The sequence below is a fragment of the Nicotiana tabacum genome, chromosome 17 (genome assembly GCF_000715075.1).
Source record: "Nicotiana tabacum cultivar K326 chromosome 17, ASM71507v2, whole genome shotgun sequence".
NCBI classification, from domain to species: domain Eukaryota; kingdom Viridiplantae; phylum Streptophyta; class Magnoliopsida; order Solanales; family Solanaceae; genus Nicotiana; species Nicotiana tabacum.
The window spans coordinates 105655517-105668324 of record NC_134096.1 but is presented as its reverse complement, the minus strand read 5'-3'; the positions used below and the strand labels follow the sequence as shown (position 1 = coordinate 105668324).

Genomic DNA, 12808 nt, shown 5'->3' with positions numbered 1-12808 from the left:
CAATGCCTTTGATTGCTGAATCATGTGCTGCTGACTTTTCTTGCATCTTACCATTTGTTCCAATGAGTTGTTGCAGCATACCCCTGATTTCTACCATGTTGTTGTCCAGTTGTTGATGAGGTGGTTGGTAGGCCAACTGTTGCTGGTGCTACTGATTATAGCCCTGCTGCCTTTGATAAGGCATAACTTGACCTTTTGGTCGTGCGCCTCCAGAATTGGAGTTGTGTTGTGGCAGGTTGGGTCTGTACTACTGGTTTGGTGCTGGTCCCCATTATTGCCCACCTTTCCTCTGACCTCCAAAATTATTGACATAATTCATGTCTTCTCTGAATCCCTGGTTGTCATTCTCTCCATTCCACGAGCACACATATGATTGGTTTATGCAAGGAGTGCACAATCCTCCATTTGTTGTATCAACAATGTGCACTTGCTTTGTACCCATCTCATTAATTTTCTTTGTCAGTGTGCTCATCTGAGTCATGAGAGTGGCTATGTTCTCTGCATGGGAATTGTTTGGGTCAAGAGCAACAGAATGCACTATTGGTGTAAGTGTCGTACCTCTAGCCATCCAACCTGAATTTTGAGCCATCTTGTCGAGAAGAATCTTGCACTCTTGAATGTCTTGCTCAAAAATGCACCCCCAGCTGAAGCATCTACATTGGCCTTCAAACTGTCTGCTAAACCCATGTAGAATCTCTGTCCCAGCGTCTGATCTGAAATGCCATGGTGCGGACACTTCACTAGCATACCCTTGAACCTCTCCCAGGTTTCTTGCAAGGTTTCAGTTGGTTTCTGCCTGAACTGCAATATCTCATCAATCTGCCTTGCAGCCTTGTTGGGAGGATAAAACTTGTTTAAGAACTATTTGACTAATTCTTTTCAAGTGGCAATGGAGTTTATTGGGAGCGAATTCAGCCAAGTTTGAGCCTCTCCAGTCACAGAGAATGGAAACAGTAATAGCTTGATGGCTTCAGGAGTCACATTCGGCTGTCTTTGGGTCACACATATTGATAGAAAATTCTTCAGATGTTATTGTGGGTCTTCAATGTATGACCCGGAGAATAGTCCCTTATTTTGCAACAGATGTAGCATGTTGTTGGTGATCTGGAATGTCTCTGCTTGTATCTGAGGTACAGCAATGGCGGTGGCCAGGTTATCAGCAGTTGGTTATGCCTAATCATAAAGAGCAGCTTCTGGCATAGGTGCCACCACTCCATTGTTTGGGTCAACCCGATTATTCCGATTGTTTCTGTTGACATCGTTCACGTTGTCCATTTCAATTTTGAGTGTGTGTTTTTGTTGTAACTGTTTGTTCTTCTTGTTGGCTCGATTTAATGCCCTGAATGCTTTCTCTGGGTCTGAGAGTCCTTCAAAACGTTCACCAGTCCTCAAAGAGCTTCTAGGCATACACCTGAGTCACAGGAGAATTCAAACGTGAGAATTTCAATGGAAAAATTTAAACACCGTAAGAAATTGATCTAAACTAAGAATCCTAGCAATTCTTCTAAGTTATAATAAATAACACCGTTAGTTCTCCGGCAACTGCGCCAAAATTTGATCACGCCCAACTATGCCTTATAAAAAGTACTAAGCGGTCGATGCAAATATAACCCGATTCAAGTCCAGAGTCGAATCCCACAGGGAACTAACCTATTTACTACAACTTTAAATAATGCTAATGATAAGCTCAGACAACTTCCGGATGCAAGAGTTTTATGAATAATCAGTGGAATTTATTTAGCTAAGGAAAAATGACAATAAAATTAGCAATAATCAAGACTAAAATTGAATTCAAAAGTAAAAGGATCTAGGGCTATTGATTTCTCCAATTGCCGGATTAATTCTTAACTCTTTAGCTATAATCTCGCCGTAATACTCTATAAGGATTATGAGTTCCGGGCTACCGTAATTATCTGTTACGCCCCGCAATATTACGTCGATATTACGTCCTGCAGTATTATATTAAGATGATGTTACGCCTTGCAGTACTACATTACGATGATGTTACGCTTCGCAATATTAAATTATGATGATGTTGTACTCTGTAGTATTGTACGTTGAATTTGTCGTAAGGTAATTGACATCAGTCTAAGGAAAAGATTATTTGGAGATTATAAGGATTATGCTATTTCAAACAAGTGATGAGTAAATTCGTGAAGGTGAAAGGGTAAGTGAATCAAAGAAAATAAATTTTCATCCAAGTTTGACATATTGGGATAAAATACGGGCCAAGCGATAATACTCGATATTAATGGACTAGTACCATGTAAGGTACCATATGACCATGACAGTAGGATGTATAAAGTGTATTAAAAATAAGTAGAATTTTAAGTAATTTGAGATAATTCTTAATTATGTGGGTAATTGGCTAATTATCGGGTAACGGGACATTATCTAATTAATTAATGAATTATAAGATAAGAATAACCCCCACGTAGCAGCAGCCACTACTAAGACATATGACTCTTAGTCATATTGTCTTAGGTGGCCATCTAAAATAAAACTCATTACAATCTACTTACGTGTAATAGGCCTTAGTCATAAGTCTACTTACAAGACATTCAAGTTTGGTTTTCACTTGGACATTAAACAATTAAGAATCGTATGCCTTCTTCCTAAATCAAGTTCAAAACATTCTCTAAACCAGACGTTAAAACTCAATCCGAAAAGCTTCCAACAAAATTTCTTACGACCAAATCAGTTCCAGCGAGAATTATTAGCACCTTAGCAACGTAAAATTTTGCGGTTCTAAAAGAGTACGGTGCAACCTTTTCCAAGGATATCATACGGATTTTTGCCTACTCCAGGTATGTTAAGGCTATCCCTTCTTTCTTTTTGGGATGATCTATACGACACAAGCGAAACGAGCAAATACACAACTTTCATAAATAACTCTATTTATAGAAATACTAGGGGTGTCTATATTCTTAATTCCCCATGTGAATTAGTAATTAGTCATAGCACAAGGAGCAAAGAGAGATAAAATATAAATATAAGCCATAATTGAGCAATCTATCACTGAAATGGAAAGAGTCTAGTAAGCTAGACTGTATGCAAGTGTACATGATTGTAAAAACCTTTAAAGCTGTAGAGAAAAGGTTGAATGTACCATCATGTATCGTCTTGCTTCGATTATATTCTGTTATTGATTCTCTTATCATTGAAATATTTGAGCAGCAAGGCTTAACAGCACTAACATAATGGTTTTCCCATATGAAAAAAATATAGTTATCTCTTAATTATTATTATATCTTCGGTTCATGGGTCTGAGAAAAATATGTATTTGATAAAGTTTATCCGACATGCATATTATTTTTATGACATTCCGAGAAATTTTATTAGCGTATTTCTTATGCATTTCATGCATTTATACATATACATTGACCCATGACCAGATGGCGTTATATATGCGTATATTACAGTATATATGTATATATATGTATATGGGATATGGGAAAAGGTTACGGCGTTATATACGCACCACCACCTGATCAGCTGGTATACATTGATGATTTTGCCCACAGTGGCCGAGATGATATGATGAGATGCCCTCAGAGGCCTGATGATGTTATGAAACATGTACCTATGCACGACATGACATTCATACGCATATGCATGATACTATAATTATTTCATGATTTACAGAGTTATCCAGACTTACAGGTTGAGTCATTTACTCTATAATTCTTCCATGTCTGTTATGTACTTATTTATGTGCCTTACATACTCGGTACATTATTCGTACTGACGTCCCTTTTGCCTGGGGACGCTGTGTTTCATGCCCGCAGGTCCTGATAGACAGGTCGAGAGTCCTCCAAGTAGGCTATCAGCTCAGCGGAAGGTGTTGGTGCGCTCTATTTGCTCCGGAGTTATTTATGTGGTCAGTATGATTAGGACATGTACTGATTAGTATGGCGGGGCCATGTCCTGACCTTTATGACATTTATGTACTCTTAGAGGCTTGTAGATATATGTCGTGTACGTGAAAGATAGTACGGCCTTGTCGGCCTACGTTTTGAGTTTATAAATGATCATGTTGGCCTATTAGGCCCGTATGTCACTTGTATATGATTATATAATAAGAAAGATACGTTACATTGGTACTCGGTTGAGTAAGGTACCGGGTGCCGGTCTCGCCCCCAGGTTCGGGGCATGACAAAAGTGGTATCAAAGCAGTTCTGTCCTAGGGAGTTTACAAGCCGTGTCTAGTAGAGTCTTGTTTATGGGTGTGTTGTGCACCACACTTATAAGTAGGAGGCTACAGGGCATTTAGGACTGTCACTCTTTCTTCTTACTCTAGATCGTGTGGTAGAGCTCACTTATAAGAATTCAAATCCTGAACTTTTATTCGTAATAAGACGATGCCTACATTCAGAAAGATGATCGATAAGAAATATAGTTATGTAAGTGTTGAGTTAGAGGAAACTCGATTTTGCATCTTGCTTATGATGAGTAAATGAGAGGTCTTCAGCAGATCATGCGTGTACTAAAAAGTGTGCGGTTCTTGATAAGGAGCTTTTAGGAAAGAATACTTATCCACTCTTACGCTAAAAAGGAATAACGGAATCGAAAGTTAGACACGAGTTACAGCAAGTAAAACAAGCAAGGTAAAGAAGGGTACGAGATACCCAGTTAATAAAGATTATCCTTATTTACCATTCAGGAAGAGAGATATAAACATTTTGCGTTACCTTCAACAGTAACAGAGGTATGTATAATTGGCCACACCGATTTGAGTTATGCCCTATGGGAGCTAACAAATATGGTTTAAGAGAAGGACATAATATCACGATCCGGCTGGGGTTAGAGTGAGCCAAAATGGTGGATGAATTGTTTGCGTTAGTTGACATTTCCGAAGGATATTGCAAATGTGTTAATAGATCTCCTTGTGAGACACCCAGATGGTGCACACTAAAATAGTACAGCTAGATATAAGTACTACAAAGATAGGAACTGAAAACCTTGAATGGATAAATATTACCTTAGTATGGCTCCCGTCCTTAGTAGAAGGAGAATGTTAGGCAGCCCGAAGAGCCAGTAGATGGAGCAAGGGAAGGTAAAGAGCGAAAGAATGTCTTGTTAAAGTTTTCAGGATAAAGTGATAAATAGAAATATTAGCAGGGAAGTACGAAGTGGGACAATGAAGCATTATGAGTGAGATGTGATGCATGTATGGCAACAGTAGAGTGTTACAGAATCTATAGTCAAATGAAAAAAAGAGACGGGAGGTGATGGGCCTTAAGACAACAAGAGAGTATAGGCCATACAGTCACATCCTCATTTTGAGAAATAAGTTCGCGATTCTAACGTGATTAACAGAAAGAAAAGTTAGACCCCAGAGTAATAGAAACCAGTATGGATTGGTGAACAAGATAAACTAAACATGAATTAGGGACTGAGTGATTTGATAATAATCGACATCATGAGAATTTTAGATTTCGTTCCGGCCATAAAAGAATGGACAACAGAAGAATATTCATGAGGAATTCAGAGAAAGGTCATTCAGGAAGACGCTTTCCTAAAAGGAAGCAATGTGAGCAAAGTTAAGCTTAAAGGACTAAGTGTGCCAGTTAAGTGTCACCCTCGTGGGTAAGGAATTTTGTTATCCTTAGTGCAAAAGGATTTCCGCGAGGCGGGTAAGAGTCGTCGATAATGTGAAAAGATGCCAATGAGGTAAAACATCTATATGTAGATCATCGTAGCGCTAAATCTTAGTACTTCCCTGGGGGGGGGATTTAGCCTCGCAGATATGACATTATAATACTTTGAGATATATTCTATTCATATGGGGGGGGGAGTTGAAAAGGTACCGTATGAGTATCACAGAAATAAAAGAGAATGTCGCTGGAAAGACAGTAAAAATATCAAGTTTAGAAGAAAACCTACAAGCACAGGGCATGGAGGTAAGTAACTACGGATAATTATAGGCGAGGAAGGACATCAAAAAATTCCGTTAGGTAAACAAGGTAATAAGCTCTCAGCCTTGCAAGAATCGGGTGCCCCCCCTAAGTACTACAATGGAAGACCAGTTGAGGAAATATGGCAGAAGATTCCAACCTAAGCATAGTAACTTGAAGAAGAAATGGTCATGTAAAAACAATCTCACAACAACATTGTATGCACTCCATAAGAAAATGGCACCTATCGTGGCTAATGAACAAAAAGTAAAATCAGCAGTGATATTCAAGGTCATATGAGTTGTATGGAATTCCAATATGCATGGGCACTAAGATAAGTTAAGTATGCATGCAAAAAGGGGGCAGAAGGACCAGGAAAAGTAATTGCTTACGTTTGAAGAAAGCTGAGATGGAACAAAAAGAATTATTCGATTAATGATCCAGGGTTAGTTACGTTATGAACGCACTTAAGAGTTTGGAGTTTTATACATACAAGATATACAGCCGTAGAAGATTCTGGTATACGTTAAAAGAAATAATTAAGCCCAGGTCATAGACGAAGGATTGAATTGTTAAAGGATTATATCATGAATATTCTTCAGCGCCCATGAAAGGCTAAACAGAATAACTAATACCATGAACCGCAGATCGGGATACAACTTAAGCATACATAAAGGCCGATCAGAAGGAGGAGGAAACTAAAGAGTTACATCGACGAAGTAAATCAGGAATCCAATTATTAGACCCAGAAGTTATAGGAATCATGATTGAGAACATAGAAGAATCACTCTTAATATCAGAGGTGCAAAAGAGATAGTACAACAACCATATTCTATAACGGCTCTACGATAAAGCCAGTTAGAAAAATACCAGCCTTATAAGAATTCAGTATGGAACTCCCACCGGATTGTATAGGCACCAGAGGTGCAAGTATTATAATAGAGCTTCAAATGGTGAATGTGATTTATACATATGTGGGAGAGAGGTTATGAAAGAGATAGAAGAATGTGAGGTGATATTTTAAAATAAGTAAGATAAAGGTGAACAGCGTACGAAATACTCAAATGTAGAAGGATGTGAGTGGTCCATACTTTAGGTAAAATACTAGAAGCGATGGGATTCAGTCCATACTTTAGGTAAAATACTAGAAGCGATGGGATTCAGTATCCAGGAATGATAGCAGCGTTGTCAGTGGCATATCTTCCAACCTATGGTTTCTAGGTACTGAGAGGTCTATTTAAGAGAATAAAGAAGAGTTAGAGACGAGGTGATGTCTCGCTTGATATTTCAGAATAAAACAAGGAAGTCTACGGTGCAAAGAAGTTGAAGGAACGTTGCGAGTAGTATAAATGGATATGTATGGGTCGCAAGCTAAAAGTATGGTAGAGCGACAAGATTGTAGGAAGACAGGAGTAAGGATAAGAAAGGGCGAGTGAGAAGGTGACGAGAATAGATAAGTCCTCGGGATTAAACCCATGAAAACATGAAGAGCTGATGGTTTCTCTAAGTTATAGAAAGCTCAGTATAGCCTGAATGAACTCAAAGGAGTCTAAGACCAGTAGCATTTAGAAGAGATAGAATGTTGCCCTGATAGTACAATGAGGGTGTAATTGTGATGGATAAGGGATGACGTTTAGGCCTTCGATTGAGTAATGATTTGAAGAGGATTCCATGGAGTGTACGAGATTAAAATACCCACATAAATGAATCATATTGGGATGCTATAAAATACGATCATTGAAGTACAGTATCACCACTAAGTGGATCAAGAAAATCACTTCAAATATTCCTCGATGCAACGTAAGCTCTAGTGGCAAGGTATGACGTAAGAAGTTTTAAGTTATCAGTGGTATATTGTATATTAATATTGAGGCGAATTAACAATGGATGGATAAAAGTTCAACAGTATGAGATGAGATTAGACCATCCGTCTTAAGGATAAGCAACGAGAGTAACCTGGAGTTGGTTGCAAACCTCAGTAACGATAAATCGAAGTAAGAATTATGGTATAGCATGACCTACGTAGATGCAGTAAAGTCATACGAATGGATAACCAGGTCTATGAAATAAGATATAGCCATATTCGCAAGTTCTACAAAGTACCGAGCGAAGAACTTTAATATACCTATAGATGCCCAGAGAGGCATCCTATTAAGCCTTGTATATGTTTACAAAGTAAGGCCTAAAGATTGGCTAAAAGATGGAGGAAAAAGGAGAGGAGAGTCGCATAGGCACACTTACAAGGTTAGTATCGTAGAGGCTGCATGATAGAAGGTAGCAACAGTTACGAGATTGGAAAGAATTCGATCACAAGTCATGGCGTGGGAAAGAGGCCTAAAGGGGGGAATGCCCTGGCCTTTGGATTTATTCACAGAACAACTGCCTAAATGGCAAGGAGAGTATTAAGGTATTCACAAGAGCTATAAGTTATGAAAATGATAAGAGCATCAGTCAACATTCGAGGACGAATGTTCCAAAGGGGTTAATGATGTTACGCCCCACAATATTACATCGACATTACGTCCCGCAGTATTTTATTACGATGATGTTACGCCTTGCAGTACTACATTACGATGATATTACGCTTCGCAAAATTAAATTACGACGATGTTACACCCTATAGTATTGTACGTTGAATTTGTCGTAAGGTAATTGACATCAGTCCAAGGAAAATATTATTTGGAGATTATAAGGATTATGCTATTTCAAACAAGTGATGAGTAAATTTGTGAAGGTGAAAGGGTAAGCGAATCAAAGAAAATAAATTTTCGTCCAAGTTTGACATATTGGGATAAAATACGGGTCGAGCGATAATACCTGATATTGAAAGACTAGTACCATGCAAGGTACCATATGACCATGATAGTAGGATGTATAAAGTGTATTAAAAATAAGTAGAATTTTAAGTAATTTGAGATAATTTTTAATTATATGATTAATTGGTTAAATATCGGGTAACGGGACATTACCTAATTAATTAATGAATTATAAGATAAAAATAACCCCCCACGTGGCAGCAGCCACTTCTAAGACATATGACTCTTAGTCATATTGTCTTAGGTGGCCGTCTAAAATAAAACTCATTACAATCTACTTACGTGTAATAGGCCTTAGTCATAAGTCTACTTACAAGACATTCAGGTTTGGTTTTCACTTGGACATTAAACAATTAAGTAAGAATCGTATACCTTCTTCCTAAATCAAGTTCAAAACATTCTCTAAACCAGACGCTAAAACTCAATCCGAAAAGCTTCCAACAAAATTTCTTGCGACCAAATCAATTCCAGCGAGAATTATTAGCACCTTAGCGACGTAAACTTTTGCGGTTCTAAAAGAGTACGGTGCAACCTTTTCCAAGGATATCATACGGATTTTTGCCTACTCCAGATATGTTAAGGCTATCCCTTCTTTCTTTTTGGCGTGATCTATACGACACAAGCAAAACGAGCAAATACACAACTTCCATAAATAATTCTATTTATAGAAATAATAGAGGTCTCTATATTCTTGATTCCCCATGTGAATTAGTAATTAGTCACAGCACAAGGAGCAAAGAGAGATAAAATATAAATATAAGCCATAATTGAGCAATCTATCACTGAAATGGAAAGAGTCCAGTAAGCTAGATTGTATGCAAGTGTACATGATTGTAAAAGCCTTTAAAGCTGTAGAGAAAAGGTTGAGTGTACCATCATATATCATCTTGCTTCGCTTATATTCTGTTATTGATTCTCTTATCATTGAAATATTTGAGCAGCAAGGCTTAAAAGCACTAACACAATGGTTTTCCCATATGAAAAAAAAAATAGTTATCTCTTAATTATTATTATATCTTCCGTTCATGGGTCTCAGAAAAATACGTATTTGATAAAGTTTTTCCGACAGGCATATTATTTTTATGACATTCCGAGAAATTTTATTAACGTATTTTTTATGCATTTTTTGTATTTATACATGTACATTGACTCATGACCAGATGGCGTTATATACGCGTATATATATGTATATGGGATATGGGAAAAGGTTACGGCGTTATATACGCACCACCACCTGATCAACTGGTATACGTTGATGATTTTGCCCACAGTGGCCGAGATGATATGATGGGATGCCCTCAGAGGCCTGATGATGTTATGAAACATGTACCTATGCACGACATGACATTCATACGCATATGCATGACACTATAATTATTTCATGATTTACAGAGTTATCCAGACTTACAGGTTGAGTCATTTACTCCATAATTCTTCCATATCTGTTATGTACTTATTTATGTGCCTTACATACTCGGTACATTATTCGTACTGACGTCCCTTTTGCCTGAGGACGCTGCATTTTATGCCCGTAGGTCGTGATAGACAGGTCGAGAGTCCTCCAAGTAGGCTATCAGTTCAGCGGAAGGTGTTGGTGCACTCCATTTGCTCCGGAGTTACTTATGTGGTCAGTATAATTAGGAAATATACTGATTAGTATGGCGGGGTCTTGTCCCGACCTTTATAACATTTTTTTACTCTTAGAGGCTTGTAGACATATGTCGTGTAAGTGAAAGATAGTACGGCCTTGTCGGCCTATATTTTGAGTTTATAAATAATCATGTTGGCCTGTTAGGCCCGTATGTCGCGTGTATATGATGATATAATAAGAAAGATACGTTACGTTGGTACTCGGTTGAGTAAGGTACCGGGCGCCGGTCTCGCCCCCAGGTTCGGGGCGTGACATTTTCTCTCGATCAATTACGATAATTTACTGGAAGCATTCTCTCGAACTACTCTAGTTAACAATTTATGCAACTCAGAATTATCCCACCAAAGCTTCGTTATTTCTAGCCCCACTTTTAAATTCAAGTAATTAATCTCTTAACTTACCCAAAAGTGGTGTTGTTCAATAACAATCTAACCAAGTGTTCTTTCTCAAGCAACACAAGGTAACTAGACACGATTAATCAAGGTCCCTTTCAATTAATCACAATACAATACGTAGTTGAACAATCATAGAACAAACACGGCTCAATTATAACAAAATAGAGTCAAGACTTCATCCAACAATTGGTTATATCAACCCTAGATAATAGATTTAGCTACTCATACTAATGGAAAATAAATCACTAAAATAATTCATAATCAACAAATAGAAGTATGAAGAAGAAGATGAAAACTCTTAAAAAATTACCCGTCTTCTCTCCCTTGTTCTTGCCTCTAAAATCTTCTAAAAACAGTTATCCCTGACTTTTGGGCGAGTTTAGGCTTCATATAGGTTTAGGTTAGTCGCCTAAGAAATTACATAATTAACCTTGCGTGATTGGCTTTCGTCCGCCCGTCCGCGGTCGCGAATTCGATCGCGGATCCGGCCGCGGATTTCCACTGCCTCACTGCCTTGAGTTCGCGGGCCAATTCGCGGCCGCGCACCTAGAGGGGTCGTTTCGCTTGCTTTTCTCGCTCCTTTTTGACCAGGCTAACCTTCGATTGGCCTTTCACACTCCATGTCCAAAATTTGATCACGCCCAACTATGCCTTGTAAAAAGGACTAAGCGGTCACTGCAAATATAATCCGGTTCAAGTCCGGAGTCGAATCCCACAGGAAACTAACCTATTTGCTACAACTTTAAATAATGCTAATGATAAGCTCAGACAACTTTCAGATGCAAGAGTTTTATGAATAATCAGTGGAATTTATTTAGATAAGGAAAAATGACAATAAAATTAGCAATAATCAAGACTAAAATTGAATTCATGGGTAAAAGGATCTAGGGCTATTGATTTTTCCAATTGCCGGATTAATTCTTAACTCTTTGGCTATAATCTCCCCGTAATACTCTATGAGGATTATGAGTTTCGGGGTACCGTAATTATCTCTCAATCAATTACAATAATTTACTAGAAACATTCTCTCAAACTACTCTAGTTAACAATTTATGCAACTCAGAATTATCCCACCAAAGCTTTGCTATTTCTAACCCCACTTTTAAATTCAAGTAATTAATCTCTTAACTTACCCAAAAGTGGTGTTGTTCAATAACAATCTAACCAAGTGTTCTTTCTCAAGCAACATAAGGTAACTAGACACGATTAATCAAGGGCCCTTTCAATTAACCACAATACAATACGTAGTTGAACAATCATAGAACAAACACGGCTCAATTATAACAAAATAGAGTCAAGACTTCATCCAACAATTGGTTCTATCAACCCTAGATAATAGATTTAGCTACTCATACTAATGGAAAATAAATCACTAAAATAATTCATAATCAACAAATAGAAGTATGAAGAAGAAGATGAAAACTCTTAGGAAATTATCCGTCTTCTCTCCTTTGTTCTTGCCTCTAAAATCTTCTAAAAATAATTATCCCTGACTTCTGGGCGAGTTTAGGCTTCATATAGGTTTAGGTTAGTCACCTAAGAAATTACATAATTAACCCTGCATGTTTGGCTTTCGTCCGTCCGTCCGCGGCCGCGGATTCGACCGCGGATCCGGCCGTGGATTTTCATTGCCTCACTGCCTTGAGTTCGCGGGCCAATTCGCGGCCGCGTACCTGGAGGGGTCGACTCGCTTGCTTTTCGCTCTCCTTTTCGACCGGGCTAACCTTCGATTGGCCTTTCACACTCCATGTTGACTCCAAAACACTCGTTAGCTCCCTGCTAGCTCGGAGTAGCTCCTGCAAAGCATCAAATTCTTAATTAGAGCATTTTGTTATCTTTTAGCATTCAAATATCAATAAAGTGAGGCTAAATTAGAGTGTAAATAGTGTCTAAGTTGCATAAATATAGCCTACTATCACTCACCTCTAAGGGAGGTTTGAGTGAAACAAAGAGAATAAATATTATTATGTGATTACATGAATATGTCATTGGTCGCGTACATGTGATACACCAAAAAATATTTTGTTGTGCCTTATAAAAGGTTATTAA

General features: G+C 38.1%; 1 non-coding gene across 1 annotated transcript; it reads left to right on the top strand.

The window, feature by feature from the left end:
• Window positions 1–718: 718 nt before the first annotated feature.
• On the top strand, window positions 719–825 carry LOC142172215 (small nucleolar RNA R71). The gene has a single exon (XR_012701590.1). It is a non-coding gene; the product is annotated as a small nucleolar RNA R71 (small nucleolar RNA).
• Window positions 826–12808: the final 11983 nt, after the last annotated feature.